Source organism: Tiliqua scincoides, chromosome 1 (assembly GCF_035046505.1).
Source record: "Tiliqua scincoides isolate rTilSci1 chromosome 1, rTilSci1.hap2, whole genome shotgun sequence".
Taxonomy (NCBI): Eukaryota; Metazoa; Chordata; class Lepidosauria; order Squamata; family Scincidae; genus Tiliqua; species Tiliqua scincoides.
The window spans coordinates 16,988,663-17,014,711 of NC_089821.1; the positions used below are offsets into that span (position 1 = coordinate 16,988,663).

General features: G+C 44.5%; 1 protein-coding gene across 3 annotated transcripts in view; it reads right to left on the reverse strand.

The window, feature by feature from the left end:
• The window catches only part of TTBK2 (tau tubulin kinase 2), a 74,840-nt gene extending 53,350 nt beyond the window's left edge, over positions 1 to 21,490 (reverse strand). For 2 of the 3 annotated variants that reach the window (XM_066631130.1, XM_066631117.1), the window contains exon 1: positions 21,256 to 21,490. The gene's annotated coding sequence lies outside the window, so the exon portion shown is untranslated. Of the gene's footprint in view, positions 1 to 13,603; positions 13,676 to 21,255 lie in introns of those variants that run through there. The other variant, XM_066631122.1, reaches the window with a different exon arrangement.
• Positions 21,491 to 26,049: the final 4,559 nt, after the last annotated feature.

A 26,049-nucleotide genomic window follows, 5' to 3' on the forward strand; every position in this document is an offset into this window, starting at 1 on the left:
TTGCTGTAGTAGTCCTAATGGCATCAGCAGAACTTTACATAACTATGACACTACCCACCATCTATAAGTTGTGCTTTTAGAGATGTCTCAGAAGCAAAGTGCTCCACAAGAGCTGATGGAGACAAAATACTGCATTGTAATAAACCACAAACACACAGCACAATTAGGAGCATGAACTGCAAAAGGTCCAATACCAAGATAAAGCTTGTAAATAGCTATAAGAAGAATCAAGAGGGAGTATAGTGTAGTGGCTGAGAACCTGAGCTGTCAAATATGAAGTCTCATTTTTCACATTCAAGCTGTGAACTCAGTATGTGACCTTACGCAAGACACTATTTCCCACAACGGGGATAATGTTGACTGCAAAAATTACTAAAGCTGATATGTAAAGAAATTTGAACATGCAGGAAAAAAATTAGAATATAATGCATATTAGTAATAGCAACCTCAAGGATCAAAGGAAGACAATTCAACCACACTTTGCCAGTCAAACATAAAGGTAGAACATAAAAGACTCAATTCACAAGCTACCCAATTGTTAGGGATGGGCACCTGACTCATGATGAGTTGTGGATGTCACTGACCCCGACTCAACTTGCAAGTCTGGGCCAGTGATCCTAAAAACAAGTCAGAATTCAAAATGACTCAAGTCCCTATTTTGTATGTGCACGTGCGCACTCTTGTTTTTGTTTTTTCTGGCTGCTTCCACATCACACAGAAAGACCTCATGGGTGATCTGGAAGCCAGCATTCAGAAGGGCGGTGACAGCAGGGTAGCTTGGTTCCAGGAGAGAGAGGCTGGGGGGTATTGAGAGGAGGACAACTGCTTAAGGTGGTTTTCGTTGTTTGTTTTTGTTTTTTGGCTGCATGCGGCTAGGGGGGACCAGAAGAATCAACTTTTCTCAAAATGACTAATGATTCCAAAGACTCATGGGTTGAGTCATGAAGGCCATGCATTATGACTTGAAGGTCGAGTCATGAGGACACTCACCCAGGTCTTGACTTGCAACTCAGGCTCAGTGACTTAAGCACATCCCTGCCAATTACCACTCAACTCTGATTATCATCTCAGGAACATACTTCACTGAACTAGCTATCAGATCCAGTTCCTCCAAAAGTATCAACAGATCTTGGAGAAATATACAAGTTGTTAAAATGGTGACTGAAGTAAGTACAATATATATATCACAAATTTAAGCTGAAATTTGAATATCCTAATATAGTGAACCTACTAGAAAGGTATCAAATGAACAAATCAAGATACCTTAACTCCTACAGTCACTTGATTTTCACTCACATACACAGAACATCTATCTGAAGAGAAAATTTTTTACAGCAACCCAGGCTCTCCCACCACGCAATTTTAGCAGATGACCCCTTGTTCTGGTATTGTGCAAGAGAGAAAAGAGCATCTTTCTCAAGAAAGATATAGTGGAACTGGAAATGTGTTCAGTGGCGGTGTCTTTGGGAAGATTCTGTCCCCAAGGGTCTCTGACTGGACAGTTTAAATGAGTAGAGTCACCTCAGACCTGTTAGCATGAGAAGTATAAGAACAAAGCCCAAGGGGTGTGTCTGTGTTTTTTTTGGTGGAAAAAGGTTGTGGGTGCAACATCCTGAGGGAGAGCCTGCTCCACAGGGCCATGTGGCCTCTTGGGTAACCTGGCTGAAAGATCTACAAAGGGAAGCTGACCCAGGTGAGAGTTAGGGAATAATAGCCAGTTAGCTTTGTTATTTTAATGCTGATATGTTTCCTAGAAGTTTTATGCCTCTAGCATTTGCTGCCTTTTGTAACTTTATGTAACCTTATGTACTTAATAAAGTAAAAATCCTTTTACTAAGTTGTTTCATTGTATGTTGGGGACAAAGGTTCAGAATCCTACCTAGCCATTCAGCAAGCTACCAAATCCTCATTGAGGACTAGTAACTTGAGGACTGAGGCTTTAATTAAAGAGAGTGCTCAGTGACTGCAAGGGATAGAATTAAGGCTAGAGGGTCTCAGTGTCCCTGGACTGAGAAACTGGCACATACAGGGTGGTGGCAGTACTACCGAACAGGGGCCCTTGAGGGCTCTAGGGTTCAAAACCAAGAACTCTGAGCACCCCAAAACCCTGGGAGTGTACAAAGCGCACGACAGGTAGGAAAGTCAGATCAAGCAAAATGAAATATTTCTTTATCCAGCAAGTAATTAATCTGTGGAACTCAATGCCACAGGATGTTGTGGTGGCACCTGGTCTAGATTCCTTTAAAAGAGAATTGGACACATTTAGGGAGGAAAGGTTAATTACAGCTTAGAAGTCTATATGCAACCTGTAGAACTGTATGCAACCTTTGGGCTTTAGATGAAGCCTATCTCTGAATTAGAGACATGAAGGCCCGGAAAACAACTGGAAAAATTTGGGGGAAAAAACTTTTTTTGTTTTTTTCCTGAAGCCTTTTTTGTTTTTGTTTTTCAGAAAAATTGGGGAAAAAAGAGAATTGATTATGGAATGTTTTATTTTAACATGATGAATAAAATATTTTAAGACAAGATGTTCAAATATTTTCCAAATCATTTCTAAAAAATATGTATGGTATCAGATTATTCTAATTTCTGTGCACTGAGGTCAAGCAAATGCTAGGTTACAAACTGAACTCTCCAATGCAAGAACAAGATGCATTTCTTGCTTTAGGAGGTGCTGCTATTGTCACAAGAAAAGAAAAAGGTTTCCATTTTGCTCTGGCATGTGGGTAGGTATGTTTGGTTCTGTTCTGTCCTCTTCACTAGGCCTCAAAGCTTTGGAAGAAAATATAGAGCTACAGAAAGAACCTGAAAGTATATACTTAAATGTAAACTCTTACCTTTTTAAATTATCTGATTCCAGAAAACTGAATCATTTAGCTACATTTATCTTTATAACTTTGTGTAAATAATAATTCAGAGCCCAATCCTGGGCTTGGCGACGCAGCTTTGTGCCACCGCGCACTGTCATAAATGTGCTATAAGGCACATTTGCAAACCTCACCGCTGGGCTACCACCCGTGCTAGCCCAGCACCGGCCAGCTAGCACCAGGCTAGTGCAGGGCAGGCGCCCAGCCTCTGCTGCTTGGCAGTCTCACAGACATGGTAAGCAGGGGCGAGGAGGGGTGTGGGGAGAAGGCATTTCGGGGAGGTGGGAGGCGTAGGGAGGGCGAACAAGAGGTGTGGCAGGAAGGAAGGGGGCAAGGAGAGGGCGGGCGGGAGGTGTGCTAGGGGGAGGGAGCAGGAAGGGAGGAAGGTGGGTCCATGGAGTTCTGCTCCACCAGATCCAAGGTGTTCATGTGGGGCTTGCAAATGTCATTTGCAAATATTGTCAGATGAAATATGCATTTCCAAATGCTACCAGGATGACAAAACACATTCTTGTATGTAACAAGTGTCCTGTAGATATTAAAAAATCCTTCATGGATCTAAGTGAAGAGGACCACAATGATGAAAATGCACATAGTTTTTCTCAACGTTCTCATTCAAGAAGTCCTCTTTCTACTCCATCTGTAACATCAGCAGCAACATAAAGTGTTGTTGTCCCATCAGCAGCATCTTCAAGTAAACAGTTACTTAAGACAGCTGCATCCAAAATTATTAAATAACTTCATTTGTAAACAAGATGACACCTAAAGATCAGGAAAGAATTGATCAAGTTCTTGCAAGAGCAATATATTCTTCGGGAACACCATTTTCAATAACTGAAAATACATACTGGTAGGAAGCTTTGAAATTACTAAGACCATTATACCATTCTTTGGTACCATACCAGCAGACATTCTTTAAGCAAGCCTCTTTTGGAGTCAGAATAGGAACATGTAATGGAATCTGTGAGAGGAGAAGGAATTATACACCAGTTTTTTACAAAAGCATTGAAACAGGAGAGAAAAGACATACTGCAGAGTATATCAGCTGTAAAATATGTTAAGTCCTACAGAAAATTGGGAGTGGTAAAGTATTTGCTTTGCTGACTGACAATGCCAACAATATGAAAGTAGCATGAGAGATCATAATGGATAAGTATCCACATATTACTGCAATAGGATGTGCATCTCATGGGCTCAACGTGCTTCTTAATGATATTAAGAAACTGGACACCCTTCAAATGATCTCTAGACGACCAAAAGAAGTTATAAAACATGTAAAAGGTACTCATATTGTAGCTGCAGTTTTCAAGGAGAAGCAAGTAGGAAAAAATGCAAAGAATAAAATAGTGACACTAACAGCCCAATCCTATCCACACTTTCCTGGGAGTAAGCACCATTGACTTTAATGGGACTTACTTCTGAGTAGACATGCATAGGATTGAGCTGTTAAGCTCTGTAGCAAAACTCAGTGGGCTAGAGTGATGATCTCCTTTGAAAGTTTACTAAAAACAAAGAAGCTCTTCAGGAAACAGTAATAGTTGAAGATCTTACAAGTACCCAGGAGTGTAAAAAACACTGTTCTTGATCAGGATGTCTTCTGGGTTAGCTGCAAAATTCCCTGAAGATTCTAAAGCAATTGCTGCAGCAATCACTACATCTAAATCAGATACTGCACTTTTGTCAGAAATGCCTTATTTAATGACCAAGATAAAAACTGTTTTTGAAAATCTCAGTATATCTCCACTTACAACTATGGAAGAAAGTAAAGATTTTATTTTAAAAAGGGAAGGATTTTGTTGCCATCCAATTCATGCTGCTGCAAATCTGCTGGATCCAAGATTCAAAGGTGGAAATACAAGTGATGACAGCACTGCTACTGCATTTGACTGGATTACAAAGCAAGCATCACATGCTTGATGTTAGGACTTGGATGTTGGGAAGGTACTTCCAAGTGTTGCAGAATATAGAACATCTTCAGGGATTTGGTCCAGTAATGCAATCTGGAATTCTAAACATACTCCTCCTGCAACATGGTGGCAAGGTCTTTGCACAACACAGCCTCTGACTCCTCTTGCTTCTCGTCTTCTTCAGATTCCTCCATCTTCTGCAGCATGCAAAAGAATCTGGTCTATGTTTGGAAACACTCACATTAAATCAAGAAATAAACTGACTGTAGTGACATTGCGGAAGATATTACCGAGGAGATAGGATGTAGTGTCCACAGTGCCCCTTGCTCTAAGTGAATGCAGGATTAAGGCCCAGGTGGTAGCTGGAGGTGTGCTGCACAGCTGCAGCCACTAGAGGCTAAAGGAGATCCCTCAGGATATAAGGAGCACCTGAGATAGAAAGGATTGTGGGTTGTAGGAGGAGTGAATGTGGAGAGGAGAGACGAGACTAACTGACTGATTGAACTGACTGACAAACTGACCTTGGACTGACTGACTTGGCTTACTGACTTTGGATTCTGACTTGGCACCTTTGACTGATTGGACTGACTGACTGACTGACAAACTGACCCTGGACTGTGACGTGGCTTGCTGACTTTGGACTCTGACTTTTGCGTGCTGTACTGGTGAGTCAACCCAGGAAAACTAATCAGCCTTAAGCGGGCACAAGGCCCAGTGGGGAGGAGCTGTGACAAGACAACTTGGTACCAGGAGTGGGGTGCGAACCCAGGATGTATAGTTTCCTGCAGCACGCCTAGTGTGACAACCAGGGAAAACAGGCTGAATGGATACCTGGTGGATGTGGGATACAATGGACCTTATGGTAAGAGACATGAGTGTCCCTGATGCCTTCTGGAAGGCATGGATGGGCTTTGGTCAAGATGGTCTGGTGTATGGGAGGAGTAGTCAAGCGTGGTATCCTTTCAGTAAGGAAATTGAGCTTGTCATATACCGAGAATGCGGAGATACGCTCCCTGAAAGCAGAAAATGACAAATTAAAAAAGATGATCCTAGTGGAAAGAGAAAAAAACTCAGCCTATGCGGAGGCCTTAGCAAGGGCCCACAAAGCTGCTAGGGTAGCAGAAAGTGTTGGTGAGGTCCTAACGGAGCGCTTGATCGAGCTAAGGGCTAAACCTCAGCCTGGAGCAAAAGGGTGGGAAGACAGTGAGAGCCCTGTGAATCCCTCCTCAGAAGGAGATACGCCCAGGACCTCGGTAGGCCAGGGTATGGAAAAAACTAGGAGGGTAGCACAACCTGTGCTACGGGCACGCCCCTTGATTACCAACAAGGCCAAGGGTCCCGTAGGCGCTCCTGCACAAACAGTGAGGACCGTGCGGGACTATACTTCACAGGAATTGGTGGAGATAGGTCGGGATATGAGGCAACGCCCTACTGAGCAGCTGAGTAGCTGGTTGCTCCGTTTATATGATCAAGGGGCAGGTGCCATCCACTTAAGCCCAGAGGAATTAAAAGCATTAGGGGCCCTTTCACGGGACATTGTAATTAACAGCTATTTGCGGGGGGCTCAGGGTCCACCTACCTCTTTGATCGCCTGGGTTGGATTGGCGATAAAGGCGAGATATCCCTCACCCTTGGATTGGGAGGAGAACCTGCCAGGTTGGCGCACCATAGACGAGGCAATGGGGCAGCTGCGCACAATGGCCATGCAAATAGGCATGTATGTGCCAGGCTTCGTAGGGCCGGATTCTCAGCCCTTCTCACCTGGGATGAGGGCACGACTGGTAAGGGGGGCCCCGCCACACCTAAAAGGTGCCATAGTGGCCATGTTAGGACCAGCCCAGGGACATGATGTTGGGGATGTAGTTCTCCTGTTAGGGCAACTACAAGATATGCCCGAAGAAAGCCTCTCCCGGCCAAGGGCCCGAAATGTACAAAATGAGAGGCACCCCTCCGAGTATGAAGGGAGGGCGACCACTGGGAGAAGTCATAAGGGGAAGGTGTCGCCCCATCCTGAGCAAGTAGTTCCCCGGTGGAAACTATGGGCTGATCTATTGAAACAAGGAGTCCCCAAGGACCAGATAGATGGTCTTTCTACCATGGAGCTACGTAAGCTCTGGAGAGACAAGTGCACCAAGGGGAAGAAAAAGCCCCAAGTGAGGCAGGCAAGTCCCACAGACCTCGTGGTGGAAGTGCACCATGAGGATGAGATTTCTCCAGCTTCCTCTGAGGAGGATCTCACAACATCTGGGTGGGATGTAGCCCAACCCCAGGAATAGGGAGGTGGGCGGGCTCCAGTGGTAAGGCCCATGAAAACAGCGATCCCTGGAGACCCACGCCCTCACATCCCCCTAACTATATACTGGGCCAAAGGGAATGTGCAGACAGTCCTGGCCTTAATGGATACAGGGTCAGAAGTGACCCTATTGCATGGTGACCCAAAGAAACATGCAGGGCCTATCAGATATGTCAATGTCTATGGCGATGGAGAAGAGGTGACAACTGAAACGCAGGTGCATTTAGCAATAGGGAAGTCTGCACCATTCATAGCCACGGTCCTAATTTCACAGGTCCCGGAGTATATAATAGGCATGGACCTATTAAGGGGGAAAGAGTTTCAAATTCCCCAAGGGCGATACGCCTTTGGACTGAGGGCAGTACTGGTGGGGAAGGCTAAATGGACCCCTTTGCACATTCCCTCGCCAGACCAGTGTTTGTGAAACAGTATCGCCTACCAGGCGGTCACAAAGAAATAACTGAGACTTATAGTCTCACCGGAGTTAAATGGTGAGACTGCTGGCCTAACTATCCCAGCTTCTAACAGGCCTTTTATACTGTTAGAAGCTGGGATAGTTAGGCCAGCAGTCTCACCATTTAACTCCCCAGTCTGGCCAGTTAAAAAACCAGATGGTAGTTGGCGGATGACCGTTGACTACCGCCAACTAAACAAACTAGCACCACCACTGGCTGCAGTGGTTCCTGATATGGTGACCCTGCTGGAGCACATAGAGAAAAACGCTGGAGCCTGGCATGCCGTAATAGATCTCGCTAATGCGTTCTTTAGCATCCCCATCAGTAAAGAATCACAGGACCAGTTTGCATTCAGTTGGGAGGGAGCACAATATACTTTCCAGGTCTTGCCCCAAGGGTATCTGCATAGCCCTACATTGTGCCATGGGCTGGTGGCACGAGACCTGGGGCGGTTAACCTTGAACCCTACTTTGTTCCTAGCCCATTACATAGATGACATTATGATTTCAGGCCCTACAGAACAGGATGTGCAGGAGAGATTAGTTGCCCTGGTAGCCCACATGAAGGCTCGTGGGTGGGAGATTAACCCTGCCAAAATACAGGGACCAGCCCAACAAGTCCAATTCTTAGGGGTGGTGTGGTCAGGGCCAGTACGACATATCCCTGAGAAAGTACTGAACGTGATAGCAGCCTTGCCTCCTCCTTCCTCAAAGAAGGAAGCCCAACGCATAGTAGGATTAATGGGATTCTGGAGGCAGCATATCCCCCACTTGGCCCAGATACTTCGACCCATTTACCGGGTGACTAGAAAGAAGGCGGAATTTGAGTGGGGAGAACAGCAGCAAGCCGCCCTGGCTGCCGCCAAAGCCGCAGTGGCTACAGCCATGCCGCTTGGTCCATTTGTGAAAGGGCTTCCATTTGAACTGCAGGTGTCTGCCAACCAAGAGGTAGCAATGTGGAGCCTATGGCAGAAGGGGCAGGAAGGGAAAAAGGTGCCCCTGGGCTTCTGGTCCAGAACACTATCTGGGGCAGTGGGAAATTACTCCCCCTTTGAGCGCCAGTTGCTGGCGTGCTACTGGGCTCTGGTGGAGACCGAGAGGCTTACGGGAGGGGACCCGGTGGTGATGCGACCCAGCATCCCCATTATGCATTGGATCATGGACGACTCTGCCAGTCCAAAGATAGGCCGGGCCCAACAGTCCTCCATAATAAAGTGGAAGTGGTACATTTCAGAAAGGGCACGCCCCGGTCCTCAGGGGGTAAGTGCTCTCCAGGAGCAAGTGTTGGCTCTGACACCAGTGGGGGAGGAGGTAGAGATGGTGAAGGCAGAGCCACTGGGGGAGTCCCCCGTAAAAGAGGCCCCACCTTATGACCAGGTGGAGGAGGATACCACATGGTTCACAGATGGCTCGGCAAGATATAGTGGGGGGAATCGAGTTTGGCAGGCTGCAGCACTCAATCCCAGGCAACAAACCACATTAACACGGGCTGGGACAGGAAAGTCCAGCCAGTATGCTGAACTTATGGCAGTCCTAATGGTAATGGAGCACGCTATAGAGCAACGAGATCAAACAGCATACATATATACAGATTCCTGGGCTGTATATAAAGGTCTGACAGTGTGGTTCCCCAGGTGGAAAAGGGATGACTTCACTCTTTATCAGCGCCCATTGTGGGGACGGGAGTTGTGGTTACGAATTGATCAGTGTCTACAGCATTTGATTGTACGTGCTCGACATGTAGATGGGCACTCTACTGGGACTACAGAGGCAGAGTACAATCAAGCAGTTGATCGGCTGGCCCGTGTTCGAACTACCACACCGGCCCAAAATCAGGATGATGAACTATTAGTCATAGCTCGATGGGCCCATGAAAAGTCAGGCCACCTGGGGGCAAAGGGCACGAGAGAATGGGCACTGCAGCGGGGCATTCCCTGCTCAGCTGACGCTGCCCACACAGTGGCAGCAGCATGCGATATATGTGCAAGAATTAAGGACATCCCTCTCACTAAAATTCCCAGAGGCCACCTTCACCGAGGAAAGGGACCAGGGCAAGTCTGGCAGGTGGACTACATAGGCCCGCTGCCCCAGTCAGGGAGATGGCAGTACCTGCTGACCATGGTGGACACATATTCGGGGTACCTATTAGTACACCCTGGGGCTAGAGCCACCCAACAGACCACAATTAGAGGGTTGGAATCACTAATAAGGCGATATGGGGTGCCAGCGCAGGTGCAGAGTGATAATGGCAGTCACTTTTCAGGGGCTGCTGTGCAGGACTGGGCAAATGAATGGGGAATCCAATGGGTTTTCCACATCCCTCACCATCCCCAGGCAGCTGGCCTCATAGAAAGAATGAATGGGCTGCTCAAACAAAAGATCAGACAGTTGACCCCTGACCATACTCTGAAAAAGTGGAGCACAGTATTGGACCAGGCAGAGTTTGAACTTAACAGCAGGCCCATTGTAGGAGGGCAAACACCCCTGCAGCGCATGGTGGGTTTGGTGGTTCCCACCCCCATACCAAGTTTGAGAGTCTGGAAGACGCAGAAACACGGCATTCTGCCCATACGGGCAACCCCGGATAGTGCTGGAATAGACTTGGCCACGCCAAAGGAAATAATTGTGTCAGCAGGAGAGCAGATCACTATCCCCTTGGGGATTGGAGTGACAGTACCCCCAGGAACATATGGGAGGATTGCACCCCGATCGGGCCTTGCACTCCAAGGGATACAGGTGTTAGGAGGGGTGGTAGACCCTGACTACCAGGGGGAGGTAAAAGTCATTCTCCATAATGGGAGTAAAAGTGACATCACCTGCCAGGCGGGGCAACGAATTGCGCAGTTGATCTGTGAAAAATATAGTAGGCCAGCCATTCAAGAGGTGGATGGCCCTGGGAAGCCCACGGCCAGGGGGAACCAAGGATTTGGCTCCACTGACAAGGAGCTGTGTGACGGGCAAAAAGTCTGGATCATATATCCCCACCAGCCAAACAGGGCTAGGGAAATTATCAGCCGAGGGCCAGGGGCCACATATTGGGTGCTAATAGCAGGAGCAGAGTCCCCTGTCTGCTTAGATATAGGAAAGCTTAAGCGTAGGGAATAAGGACTCCTATACACTACCAAGAAAGGAAACAGCAGACAATCGATCAAGGGGGGCCACTGTGACACCAAGGGGTGGAGTGTAGTGACATTGCGGAAGATATTACCGAGGAGATAGGATGTAGTGTCCACAGTGCCCCTTGCTCTAAGTGAATGCAGGATTAAGGCCCAGGTGGTAGCTGGAGGTGTGCTGCACAGCTGCAGCCACTAGAGGCTAAAGGAGATCCCTCAGGATATAAGGAGCACCTGAGATAGAAAGGATTGTGGGTTGTAGGAGGAGTGAATGTGGAGAGGAGAGACGAGACTAACTGACTGATTGAACTGACTGACAAACTGACCTTGGACTGACTGACTTGGCTTACTGACTTTGGATTCTGACTTGGCACCTTTGACTGATTGGACTGACTGACTGACTGACAAACTGACCCTGGACTGTGACGTGGCTTGCTGACTTTGGACTCTGACTTTTGCGTGCTGTACTGGTGAGTCAACCCAGGAAAACTAATCAGCCTTAAGCGGGCACAAGGCCCAGTGGGGAGGAGCTGTGACAAGACACTGACATGTGAAAGGGTAGAGAAGCTTGTTTCAATCCGGGCAAACCTTCAGTTTTTAGAAGTCCATAATAACTGTGATGACAGACACAACAGAATAGCTGCAGAAGCAGAGATTGAAACTGATACTGATAATTATAGCTCAGAAAATGATTCTGATTAAATTTCATGCCCATTCATTGAAACTTAGTCCCTTCTATACACTTCCCCCCTCTTCAATTCTTTTTATGAGAATGGGTTTTTTTATTTTTATTTAATACTGTGGAGAGGAAATATGAATAATTGTGACTTCTGGATTTTTAAAAATTGTTTTATGGAGGTTTTTTGTCTGTTCCACATAAACTAGTAAACAGTTCAGGAGATTGTTGGTCCATTTGTTACAATGACAAATAAATATAAAAAAGTAAATTCTGTTTGTAATAATTCTTTGGATACACTATATTTTTAATATGCTAGTTGTGATAAAATATGACTATGGACAATTTGACTTGGCATAAAATTATGTTCCTAAAGTAACAGAATGACTTTCAATCTGGAAAAGAAAAAATAGTGCTAATGTAGCATTTTTTCAATTTTTCCAAAAATTTCCATTTTTTTCTGAAAAAATGGGAAAAAACTGGGTTTTTTCCCCAAGCTTCAAAATTTCCAGAAATTTTAAATCTCTACTCTGAATGCCTGATATGGGTGTCTTGTTGTCTTGGGGGCTCCCTAAATGCCCAATCCTATCCAATTTTCCAGCACCAGTGCAACCACAATGCAGCCCCATGGTAAGGGAACAAATGTTCCCATAACTTAAGGATGCCTCTGTGACTGCTGCCCCACTACAAGATGCAGTGCATGCCCCATTAGTAGAGTTGCACCAGCACTGGAAAATTGGATAGGACTGGGCCCTGAGGCATCTGCTGGGCCACTGTTGAGATACTGGAAGCTGGACTAAATGAGCCCTTGGCCTGCTCCAACAAGGCTCTTCTTATGTTCAGAGTCATGTAGAAGGTACGTGCTACCAGAGTCTTGCTAGGTGCACCATGGTGATTTACACTGTTGATTTACATCATATAGCTGTGATGACACGCTGCATTTGTGCATTTATCTGACAAGTTGTGTTTGTTGATAAAGTGGGGCAAGGACTCAGGCATTTTGTCATCACGAGGACCGGTTCTTTCCAAGCACATGAAGGTAATGGCAACACACAATATTGATGTGTGTGAGTGTTGCCATAGATTGGTGGGAGCTTTCAGTGTCACTATGTTCTCTTTAAAAAGTGATATTGCTAACTTTTGGGCTGGGAGCGCAAAAGAACCTGACGAGAGTAATGCTATACTAACAATAGCAAGCTACTGGTGCAGTAGAGCCATAGGATGACTCTAGAAATGACTTACCTTCACTCTGATACTGGATTTGTGTTAATTTATATCAAAGACTATATGCATATTATATAAATATAAAAATTCTTAATACTTTTTTCTATTTTGGAGCCAATACCTTCCTAAATACACTTGCTTTTCCATATAAAGGACAGAAGAAATTATTCTCTAAACCACAGACAGAAAGTAATGCAAGACTGCAAGAATCACAATAATAATTTTTCATCTTGGATTGCACTGACTTTGCTTGACCTCCACAGAAAGAGGAGTGTGAAAGAGCTACAGATACTATTTATAGTCACGATTTCAGACGTCTGTAAGTGCTTACTGCATTTCTGGTTGACTACTCAAAACCTAATCAGCCATCAGGTCTTTTGTACCTTTATTTTTATATTTTCAGTGTTTAAAGAAAGAATATTTTCACCCACCACCCATCTCATAAAGATTAAAAAGATAAGAGGTCTAAAGCCAGGAATATGGAAAACCATTATGTTAAAATAAATTGTCTACCTATTGGGAAAGGAAACACTGCAGTCACCCTTAGTATTAAACAACAAAAGTGGCATTCCAAACATTGGATGAGACATATCTCCTTCCAAAGATGTAAGAGAGAAAGGGCAGACATTAAAGGCATTAGTCTTTTTGGGTTACTAGGGTCACCAACAGGAGGGATCATTCCTCAGCCACCTGCTTTGCATGCAGAAGGTCCCAGATTCAAACCTCAAGCTGAATTGTTTCAGAATTCCTTTCTGAACCCCTAACAAACTTCTGATAGTCAGAATAGACAACACTACTAGTATCACTGGTGTGACTCAGGATAACGCTGCTCTGTATTACCTGCATTATGGGAGAGAGCCTGGGAAAATACATTTTGAATAGAATATATTAAACCAAATAGAACAAATATTATGTTGCTGTCATTTCGTTGATTATTAATTGTATCGGTTAAAAAATTTGTAAGCCATTCTGAATTCTTGCTGAGGAAGGAAAAGGGTAAAACACAAATTTTTAAAATAAATTAACAAACCTACGATGGCTAATTTCAGTACTCTTAGGTGATACTCACTTCTCCAGATGGAATTGTATATCAAGAGCCAGAAGTGTATTTTGCCACACAAAATGACCCACTCACTGCTGCTCAGTCTTCATAATACCACTGGCACTGTTCAGCTTTACAATTCTGGAGCACAAGGACTCGGCCAAAACATTGGAGACAGGGTAGCATACAGGACATAGAGCTCATGGATAATGTACTCATGGAATCCAGTTTCTTCACCCTCACTACTGAAGCTCCCCAAGCCCCTAAAAACCATCACCGAGGGTCAGAGATCTTTAGCAGCAGCATGGGGAAAACTGAAACATTGGGAAGAGAAGTACAAGAGGAACCAGATTCTTAGAGCCCATGAGGCCTCAGTAAGGAGTACACTCTATAGCAGGGGTGCCCAAACCCCGGCCCTGGGGCCACTTGCAGCCCTCGAGGCCTCCCAATCCGGCCCTCAGGGAGCCCCTAGTCTCCAATGAGCCTCTGGCCCTCTGGAGACTTGCTGGAGCCCGCACTGGCCTGATGTAACTGCTCTCAGCTCTCAGACAACTGTTCAACCTCTCGCGTGAGCAGAGGGACGAGTGCTCCCTCCACAGCTTGCTGTTTCACATCTGTGATGCAGCAGTGGCAGCAAAGGAAACGCTGGCCTTGCTTTGTGCAAGGCCTTTTATAGGCCCTGAGCTATTGGAAGACCCTCATTCATTCATATAAGTTCCATCTCTAATATACTCATTTAAGTAAATTTACTCAAATTTGAAATGTAAATTAATTCTTTTTTTCCCCTGGCCCCTGACACAGTGTCAGATAGATGATGTGGCCCCCTGCCAAGAAGTTTGGATACCCCTGCTCTGTAGAGTCAGAGCCACAACCAAAAAGGCCCTGATCCTGTTAGATGTCCCCATGTCTCACAGGGTCCAACCACCTGAAACAAAGCCTAAGATGATGATCAGACAATACCTGAAGGCACATTAAAAATCATATTCAATCTGAAGCCCATAGCTGGAAATGATAAATCAAGAAGCATCACTTAAAACAGAAATACAGTATAAGATAAATGATACTTTTGAACACCACCAGGAGGAGAACATGCCTGTTATGATTTACACATTCTCTCTGACATAATAAAATCTTAGTAAATTGTTCCCCCTGCTACATTATGTCACCAATTCAAGTAGAGTTTGCAAGTGATCAGTACCAAAAAAAAATGTGACAGAATCCAGAGAATTGTTTTAGGGGTGCCCAGAGGTTTGAGCATGTCTAGTGACAGTTTTGAATTTTCTTCCTTTGAAGAGCAGATTTCTACAGAGCATCACAAACTGCTTAAAGAGCTTCCCTTGGCTGGTTTGTCATGAATGACAGAGATGTGCTGCTTTAGATAATGTTTTTCAAAGACCCCCTGGACATGTAGAACTAATTTCATAGTTCTTTGGATACCAACCTCTGCATCTGTTACTAGTAGCAAAGTATCAGTACTAATCAGAATTTTAGTTATATAAGCAAAGTGGATTTTTTTTCTCCTAGTGTCACTATGCTACTAGATTAGCTGTTATGCATTCCTCACACAGGTTGGCATATGTCCGATTCCCATCCACTCTTGCATGATCATGGATGGCCGACACACTCTTAATAAGTGTGCTGCCTCCTCCAGACAACTGAAAGGGGGGGGGACACCCCACAGCCTAAGATTAACATCCTGCTCCTCTTGCACCACCTGCCCCAAACTCTTCTTGTCCGCACACCTTGTACAGCAAGCGGAAAGAGGACAGGGGAGATTTACCACCCAACTCTAACACTGCTGCTGAAGAATACTGTGGCACAGTTGACAGAAGGGGTAGGAATGGCTGCTGTGATTCTGTTTCTGACTACTAGAGAAGTGTGTTGCCTTCGCTTCCTCTTCTGCCTCCATGTCTTCAAGGGCTCAGTAGAAAGGATCCTGACAGCTGGACTCCCAAGATCATCCAGACCTGGTCAGTGAAGATGTGGTGGGCAGAGGAGGAGCTGCAGCCAGTGGCATATGCCAAAAACACAAAAAAAGGGACAGAATTTGGGAAGCACTCCAGTCATAACATTGGTTTGAGCCAGTTCTATCTGTTGTATGGCAGTTGTTCAGTAATGTAAGAAAGTCAGACCAGGGCAGCACAACGTTCATATGTCTGAAGAAATCACTGTCTCAAACTCATCCTGCACCATGAGAGGAACATACAGGATGTAGGGACTTCCCTGAGTTCTAAATAAAGTGTGATAAATACTAGATTAAGCAAGTTTGATGTTTTCCCCAATACCCTACCTGTTAGGAAGATTAACATACGCCATCCACAAGTATTAATTTCTTGTTTAGATCTAAAATTTAATGAGACAATTTAATGAAACATATTTCAAACTTTAAATAAAAAGTTTGCCAAATATGACCAGGAAAACCCAACACCTCCCATTATTTTCAAAAATTACTCAGCAACAGTACAATTATTAACTGAACAGCATGAGAGCACCGCAACATTGAAATTCTTTATCCATCACCCAAAGCTGACTATCAAAACATGCTTTTGCCTCTTTAAGAGGTTTTGAACAAAGCTCCTCCAACAGAAAAACAAGGAACAAATCAATATACTGCAGAGCTGATGGCAACAAGCCATACTAACAAATGTAGCTGTCTGCAATTCATTATGATTTTAGTCTTTTAAAAAAATCTTCTATATCTGTATTTTGAATAGGGTGCATTTGAACAGTGCACCTTGATTAAACAACAGAGCACATTATTCAGCCAGAAGAAAGTTCTCAGTCAGTTCAGAGACAAACACAAAGTCAGAACTAGACAACAGCAATATAGTAGCACTTCTAAACACACTGTAGTCTAAAAATTTATAACCAAGATTTAGTTTGATGTGCTGGGAAATTAAGTACCAAACAAATATTCCTTTTATGTGGCAAGCTGAGTAAATATTTTACCACTTTGTCCGTCCTAAATTAGGATGTATATATACAACCAATTTATTTCAAACCCACGATTCTCGAAGCACAAGGGGGGCTTCCAATAGGAAACCATTACAAGTAGGTACAGGTACATGATTCATCCTAACCTTCACATCCACCCTATTCTGGTGCATTTTGTCTTGACAGTTAGAAGCTCAACAGAGTTTCAAACTCAGTAGCAATACCCCCCTACCCTGCACATTTGATGGCCAAGAGAGCAGTACAACATCATTGCTGGCTTCCCACAAGGTTTTTACTTCCTTGACCTCTCTTCTCAAATATTTTAAAGATTTCACAGGTCAGTGTGGTTAAGTTTTTCCCAGCTCCTAAAGGAGAATGAATGAACAATGCCAATTGAGCAGTTTCCCCTTTAAAAAGAATAAAACTTTACACAGTTTGACTTTCGACATATCTACACAGAAGCTCCATGTACTCTTCAGCACACAGCTAGAGGTGTTTGAAACTGGTGTTGTTTTACTCAGAAATAAGCCCAGTAAGACTTTGGCTTACTAACCAAAACAAATACTTCTACACACAGTCAGTGGAAACCTAAAAGTTCTGCAGAACTTTTGAGGTATGGCTGAAACCAACAAATAAGCCTCAGAAAATATAAAGAAACATCTACAATTCACTAACACATATCTAGGATCAGAGGAAAGTGATTTAGGCCATAGGACATAACTTCCAGGCAAACACAGACCATGGCACCTCACTGACAAGGCCCTACTTCCAGTCACCACCCACATCAACTCCAAAAGAGAAAAGGAAAAACCAAAGAAGGGTCACCAAAGATAATTATAATACCTGAGTAGATTCATACAGAAGGAGGTGGTTTTTAAGATAGCTGGGTCCTAAACTGATAAGGATTTTAAAAGGCCTAATACCAAACACTGACTAGTGCTCAGAAACTGACAGCTAGTGTAGTAGTTTCAAAACTTGGGAAATCTGGTCTATATGCCCAGTCAGCAATCTAGCCACCACATTTTTAAACAACTGCAATTTCCAAATAGTCTTCAAAGGCAACCCCACAACAACACATTACAGAAGTCCAAATGGAATGTTACCAGTCCATGGATAACTGCCAATTTAAAAATTAAAGCACCACATTGATAATAAAAGAGGTATGACATGATAGTGGCACTCCTAGTCACTTTGCTGCCCCAGGTCAAGACTGGAAGTGCTACCCCCCAACCTCCTAAGGCAGTAATTTTTCAGCCTTTCCCATCTCACAGCACACTGACAAGGTGCTAGAATTGTCAGGACATACTATCAGTTTTTGACTACTGACAAGGCACACTGTACTGCCAGTGCAGTGCTCACATACCCAAATGCCTACTAATAAATGATCCTCCCCCAAATTCCTACTGCTCACCTGCAGACCATTAATGACACAACAATGTACCATGGCACACTGGTTGAAAAACTGCTGTTCTAAATCCTCCAGAAGGCCTTAAAACATCACTTCTGTTTTTCGGAGAAAACCATTCTCAGCCTTTCCAGCCCTGAGAATGCCTCTGGGAAGAGAGGCAGTGGGTGCAGTATACCCTCAGGGTGATACTGCCCTCTGTTGTTGCCACTCAGGAGCACTTGTACCCATGGAGCCCCCCAGGTACGCCACTGTGACATGGTTTCAGCTTACTGTACACAACAAATAGTCCTTCCTTTATGGGAACTAGTCTATGTACAGCCTGCAATTCCTCTATATGTGGAAGTGAAGCAAACACAGATGTGTACAAGGACTGTATGGCTTGTGGCCCTGACTGACCTCCCCATATTAAAAAAAAACAATTCCTTTCAGAAATACCCTGTGGATACTTCGTATAACTACATTTAAGAATACTACATAATATTCATACCCTTTTCTGACATGTTTTTCTATCTGATCCCTCACATTTCTCTTTTCACCATGAGAAATTTCAATATAGTGGCCAGACAAAAAAATTTAAGACAAGTGTTTTAGATCTCATAATATAAAATTTACTTTTTTTAGAAAACTAAAAGTTACAAGCACAGGCCATTTTAAATATATACATACTTCCATGTTAAAGTCGCCTGTATTAAGTACCAAGGAGACTATTGCTTAAGGGTCCAATCCTATCCAACTTTCCAGCACCGTTGCAGCCACAATGTTCCCATACCTTGAGGAGGCCTCTGTGACTGTCTCCCCACCACAGGATGCAGTGCACACCCCGTTGGCACAGCTGCACTGGCACTGGAAGATTGGATAGGATTGGACCCTTAGTTCATTTTACACAAACAAGTCAGAACAGATTAATAACACACATAAAAAAAGAAAATTGTGGCATGTATATAATTCTTATTTCCGCTGCTATAAGTCAATAAAGATTCCAAGAAACTTAATACCAATAAGTAACTATCCAGAGGTCATTTGATTTCCCACTTTTAAGTCCCAGAAGCCAAGTCAAAATAGCACAGTTAACATGTTACCTGTACAAGCTGTATGTGAAAAATATAAAAAAAATAAAAACAACCATGCCAGGCCACCCTATGACAAGTGCAAAGCTACAAAATTAATGGAGTACTTTTCACTTCTTAATCTATATTTGACAAGCCAAAATTGAGACAATGAAGTCTTCTCATCAATAAGCCTACGGCTTTAAATATCAATTTCATTTATGAACATCAGTACTTGAACAGGCACCCCCAAAGGCATTTTAAAATGAACCTATCTGCATAAAAGTAAGCTCACAAATGACTCCTTTGACACACTCACCAGCAGGTTAACTGAAAATGCCCATCCCTCAACATTGGGTTTTATATTGTCCTAAACATTGGGTTTTTTATTGTCCTGCATTTCTAAACCCACTCCTATTGCTTGATGCTATGGTACACATTTCATACCTAAGGTCAGAAGTCAGTAACTGTTAAAGGGCAAGAGGTTGGCAGTGGAAAGACAACAGAGCATTCTGAACTACTATTGTTCCAATATATATTTTTTCTACTGCCCTTGATGCAGTTGGTAATTAACAATCTCTGGCATAGGTCCATGCGTCTCATGTATAAGAAAGTCTATGTACATCTTCATTCATATGTTAACCCAACTGCTGACAGCAGCAACAATATTTGGTCTCAGCTTCCATCTGCCTCCCTGCTAGAGCATATTTGTATGAATAAAGGAAACATTGAGGCATCAACATGAGCAGATTTACAAGATAAGCCATCTAGTGTGCACTTCTCTCCCTTTTAGTGCTCATCGACCAATAGAGGTAAAAAGGCTGAAACAATCAGGCTCGCTGACCTTAGAACAAACCAGTGGACTGCTCTTCTTCCTCAGTCCCCTCCCACCTTGCCTCCTACCTGCAGAGCCCATATTTTCTACCATCATCGTTCATTAAGTACTGTATAGTGTCAATCTCGCACCCAGAGACAGCAAACTTCTTTTGCATTCCATCCACCTAGCTACTGTGGCTCCATCATTACCAGTTGCAGGTTCATAAAGAGCAAGCATCCTGCACCCTCCACTACTGTATGAAATGTGGGGCAGTCAGCGAGGCACAGAGGGACCCAATGAAAGGGCAGGGCCAGGCCGGGCAAGGCCAGACTGAGCCGGAGCCTCTCGTGTGTGGGGACTGAGACACTTGCATTCAGCATCCCCGCCCCCTTCTGTGTCCCTGCATACATATAAAACCGGGATAATAACCCCAGCAAACCAATAACCAAATTATGAGTGGTGGCAGCTGCTGCCGGGAAGGCTGCCTTCCTCCTTGGCAGCCCTCAGTTACCAGAAGCCGCTACCCCCCGCAGCCGCCGCCGCCACCATCTCCCCTACAACTGGACTGAGGCTGCAATCCTATCCACCTACCTGGGAGTAAAGCCTAATGGGCTCTAATGGCTCTAATGGAACTTACTTCTGAGTCAGCATGCATAGGATGGGGACATGAGGCAACAGAAAATACAGCCTCTGGGTTGCTCCTACCAGCCCAAAGGATGGTGGGGTGAGGCAGGTCAAAATCTCAAGGGACCTACGCATGTCTATTCAGAAGTAAGTCCCCTTATAATCAATAGGGCTTTACTCCCAGGTAAGTGTGGATAGGATTGCAGCCTTACAGCCTGATCCTAAGTATGTCTACTCAGAAGTCCCATTACAGTCATTAGGGCTTACTCTCAGGAAAAGTGTGCATAAGATTGCAGCCTCAGAGGCTGATCCTATGCATATCTACTCAGAAGTAAGTCCCATCATAGTCCATGGAGCTTTATTTCCAAGTAAGTGCACCTCAGGCCACAATCCTATCCACGCTTACCTGGGAGTAAGCCCTATTGACTAAACTGTGACTTACTTTTGTGCAGACATGCACAGACTGGGCTCTGAGGCTGCAATCCTATCCACACTTACCTGGGAGTAAGCCCCATTAACTATAGTGGGGCTTACTCCTGAGTAGACAGGCACAGGCTTGGGCTCTGAGGCTGCCATCCTATCCACACTTTCCTGGGAGTAAGCCCTATTGACTATAATGAGACTTACTTCTGAGTAGACAGGCACAGGAGGGGCTCTGAGGGCCCAGTCCTACCCACACTTACCTGGGAGTAAGCCCCACGGACTCTGATGGGACCTACTTCTGAGTAGACGTGCCTGGGACGGGGCTCTCGCTTCAGCACCCATCGCCGGGCGGACCAGTAGCACCTCGGAGCGGGGCCACCCGAGCTGAGCCGCCCGCTTCCTCCTGCCGCTGCCGGGCTGCGCTCACCTGACAGGCGGCCGGCGACCCTCCCTCAGCGCTGCCTGCGAGCGGGCGATGCGGGACGGAGGGGTCAGCGCGGGTCCAGCGGCGCCCTCCGCCTCAGCCCGGCGCAGACCCCCGGCGGGCTCCTGCCCATGGCCGGCCAGCGAACGGCGGCGCCGTCGTCGTTGTCTCTATGGTGACTGCGGGCAGGCGGGCGGGCGGCTCGCCTGAGGGACTAGCGGCAGGACGGAGCCAGCCAGTCGGGGGACGGCGGTTGAGCGGCCGTTGTCTCCGTCCCCGCAACGTTAACCGCCTCGCCGCTGCAGTCCCCGCAGGATGCGACTGAGCCCCGCCAGCCCCCTCCCCTCCCCTCCCCTCCATCAGAGCCGCCCCCCGCGGCCCGACAGTCCCGCCCTCCCCCGACGATCTCAGAGGCGATTGGGCCGCCGCTCCCGAACCGCTTCGCCCATTGGACGACGCGCCTGTCAGTCATTCCGGCGGACCGCCGTCTCTTAGAGACAAGGCTGCCCTCACGTTTGCTTGTGAGGCGAAGATCGGCGAGTCCGTTAGTTCGGGCGGCCCTGGTTTGAAAAGGATTGTGGGAATTGTAGTTTCCCCCAAACTCAACCAAGCTAGAGCAACTCTGTGTTTCTCAGAGGAAGTGCTTCTGTCATGGTTAGAACTCTGGTTCAAAACTAGCAAGCAAGGGGGCCCACCCAGGTTTTCCAGACTTTTAAAACTGGGATCTAGAAAGAAATAATATTTTTAATTATATATAAGTAATAATAACCAAGAAAAAAAACTCAACATTTATCTCCCTATGTTGACACATGCTTGCAAACTGCAGGAGCTTAGCTCTTTGCAGGGCAGTCAGTGGCTGTCTTGCAAACTGCAGGAGCTCATCTCTTTGCAGTATAATTAGCAGCTACAGTATCTGGTTTTTAATCTGATCTTTCCATCACACTTGGTAACCCACCAAAAATCAGGTTGCAACCCACCAGTGCATCCTGACCCACAGTTTCGGAACCACTGTTTTAGAAATATTATGAAAATCTAAAAAATCAAATTGCTTTGTAGGATATGGAAGGGATTATTACTATTCTTCTTTAGTGCTAAAGACTGCATATACAGAGGTGATCAAAGCACAAGAAAGAGGCTTTTAATGAAACAGTCAGGTCTCCCATAGCCTGCAGTAGAGTGTCTGTTTACACTACAAAGAGGCTCTTTATGCAAAGAAGAGGCAATCTATCTCCAGTTGCCTGTGCAGCCAGCTAGTTTCTGGCAGGGAATATCTGTTTACCCAACAAAGGCACTAGATTGGACTGAATGTTCGCTTAACAACATAATTGCATAACAACAGGAATTGGAGAATGTATCCTGTCACAAAGTGGCACACACCTGTATTTGTAAACAAAATTAATGATTACAGCACAGTCAAAATAAGCCACTTGATGTCCTATTAATTATTATTAACAGTATTTATATACCGCTTTTCAACTAAAAGTTCACAAAGCGGTTTACAGAGAAAAATCAAATAACTAAATGGCTCCCTGTCCCAAAAGGGCTCACAATCTAAAAAGATGCAAAGGAATACCAGCAGACAGCCACTAGAACAGACAGTGCTGGGGTGAGATGGGCCAGTCCTACTTGCTGGTATGTTCCAGGTGAAAGGATATTTATTATAGTTTTATCCCTGTTTTTAAATAGATTAGTCTATTAACTTAATGAATGATATACAGTGTTTAAAAAGTGGGATAAAACTATAATAAAAATCCATAGTTTGCCAGATTAAATAAGCCACTTGATGTCCTTGATGTCAAAATAAGCCACTTGATGTCCTACTTGCTAGTATGTTCCACTGAAAAGGTGAAAGGATATTTATTATAGTTTTATCCCTGTTTTTAAATAGATTAGTCTATTAACTTAATGAATGATATACAGTGTTTAAAAAGTGGGATAAAACTATAATAAATATCCATAGTTTGCCAGATTAAAAAGAGGCAATGCTGACTAAAAAATACTGACTGAGAGTCCAATCTTATCCAATTTTCCAGCTCTGAAGCAGCCATACTTCTTGGTGAAATAATCCTTCAGTTCTACAGGCAATCTCTGTAAATATCTTTGCTTGTGAAATACCTAATCCACACTCATTGTCAGATGTTTGCTTAAAACAGCCTCTTCAAGCTGGAAGGTAAGTCATACCTGTCGAAAGGTAGATTCATCCAGCATTTATTATTCCATGCATCTTCCTGACACATGGCAAAGTGCCACAGGTGCAATGAAGGTCCCTAGAAGGTTCTAGAGACAGGCAGCCCAATCCTATGCATGTCTACTCAGAAGTCAGTCCCATTTGAGTCAATGGGGCTTAGTCCCAGGAAAGTGTGGATTGGGCTGAGCATCTACTAGATTCTAAGTTTTATTTTAAGAAAATGGAAGATGAATCAAGTACTGTACTGTGAAAATAGAGAGGGAATCTAGCTATCTAGCTGAGGTGGGATCAACATAGTATCAAGATTATGATTGCTGAGATCCTGGTGTGGAGAAGGACAAACGGTGCCAAAGTGTGCCCAAGATCACACCATGAAAAAAATTAAGAATTGATTGTGTATCATCCAAGTTTTAATGTGCCTACTTACTCAATTCCCACCATAAGTAAATAGGTTAAGGATGGGAAAGCATAGCCACTGGCTATAATAGGGCTTACTTTTGAGTAGACAGGCATAGGATCACAACCTTAATAACTAGTATTAAAAGGAGTTTTTGCTAAAATGCTCACAAAAGCTTCCTGAGCTTCAGCACTATTCCCAGAAAGAACACTGGCCCCTGAATTTAATTATGCTGGACAGCAAATTTTTACAAAGGTCATGCCCCCAAGATTAAATTAGTCATTTCTTATAAATGTTGTAGTGCTGAATTCAAACATGACAGTGAAAATGCGAAATTGGCTACGGTTTGTGAGAGGTCCGTAATAGGCAGTTCCATAGACATGTAATGGGAAATGTTCGCTTCTTTCCTACCACCTATGTAGGCAGTGTCTCCCAAACTAGAGCCAATCGACAGATTTCATTGTCATTTTCGTGTTCAGCACATCAAAATAGTAAAGATTAGCTATTTTTGTTTCAGAAGCAAATTGTGCATTATCCAGTGTTATCGAAGAGAGAAACACTTGTAAGCCTGGCTATAGCTGAAGAGATGTACAAGAGTGAAATGAAAAAGGTGTCCACAGATGTCATATCCTTTTGCAAGATAACCTTTCTCACTAATCCTAGGCTTTAATCCTATGCACATTTACAGGGAAATAAATTCCATTAAAAATCAATGGCATTTACTATACTTCCAGATTAACACCGTCACAATCGGTCTGTAGGAATGATTCTGCATCATGATAATTTAGATCTGCATAACTAAGAGCACAATCCAAATGTTGTCTTTGGCAGGTGCAGTGGCTGCTGCACTGGCACAGGTTGTTGCTGTGCTGTAAAGCGTGTTTGTGGCAGCCAGAGAGCAAGTAGCACCAGCAGGAAGGCCCGTGATGCCCCACCATCCTGCAGATTGGCTGCCAGCAGAGGGAGAGTGGAATGGGGGGTGAATCTGGCCCAGGAAGGAGGCAGAATCAGTGAAACAGGTATCCACACCCATCCCAGGCCTGTCTGCTTTACACAGGGCTGTTCGGACTTGTGGATCTAAGTAGACCCATAGGACAGGCTCAGGCGTTACTCCACGTAAGGGGAAAAATACCCCCCTAGCCTGAGGAGAGTTCCAGCCTTCTCCCAACTAGTGCTGAGTACAGCAGAGGCTGTGCGGCCCCACTACACCAACACTGCTTATGATTGGACTGTGAAACACATAAGCTACAAGACACTGAGGCACCCTACTAAGAGGTGTAGCATGTAGTTGTTGTTCAGTTGTTAAGTCAGGTCTTCGTGACCCCATGGACCGCAGCACACCAGGCCCCCCTGTCTACCACTAACTTCCGGAGTTTGTCCAAAATAATGTTCATTGCCTCCATGACACTATCTAATCATCTCATCCTCTGCCGTCCCCTTCTCTTTTTGCCTTCAATTTTTCCCAGCATCAGGGTCTTTTCTAAGGAGTCCTCCCTTCTCATGAGATGACCAAAGTATTTAAGTTTCAGCTTCAGCATCTGTCCATGCATACTGCTGATATACAAATTCCTTTAAAAAAATGTGTACTCCCACATAATTCAGTTCAGCACTTTGAACTGAGAACACAGGAAATCCCACACCAAACAAGCATTTTTCCTGTGTCATCATAACACATTTGACAACAGCAGACATTTATGTCACCTACACAGGGTGACCAGATCCAATGGAGGACAGAGTGCTTATACCTTTAACCATTGTACGAGTATATAGAGGGAATTTGGGCAGGTGCAGCTTTTTAAATCCTTTCATGTTCAGCTACACCTCTGAAAATTCAGAGTTCAGAGATAAGGCATATAGTGAGGACGATTTAACACTATTATAATTGTGCTAAATACTCATAACAACTTCATGATCTTAAGATTCATTAGAAGTGGAAACTCTTAACAACAGCATCATATTTCCTCTGAGACCCATTTGCTTAATTTTTTTAAAGTTAGAAAGCTACCATGATGACTCGTTATAATAAATGTTAAAATATGTTGTCTGTCTTAAGAGGCTCTCTTTAACTCATGTTATTATATGATATGTTCTTAAACACAGTATAGCCCTGGCCTGTCCATAATAACATTAGTATCCCATTGGGGATGCAATCTTATTTAATGTTGGACAGACAGAATGTCCCATATACATTAGTTGAAGACTAATAAATGTC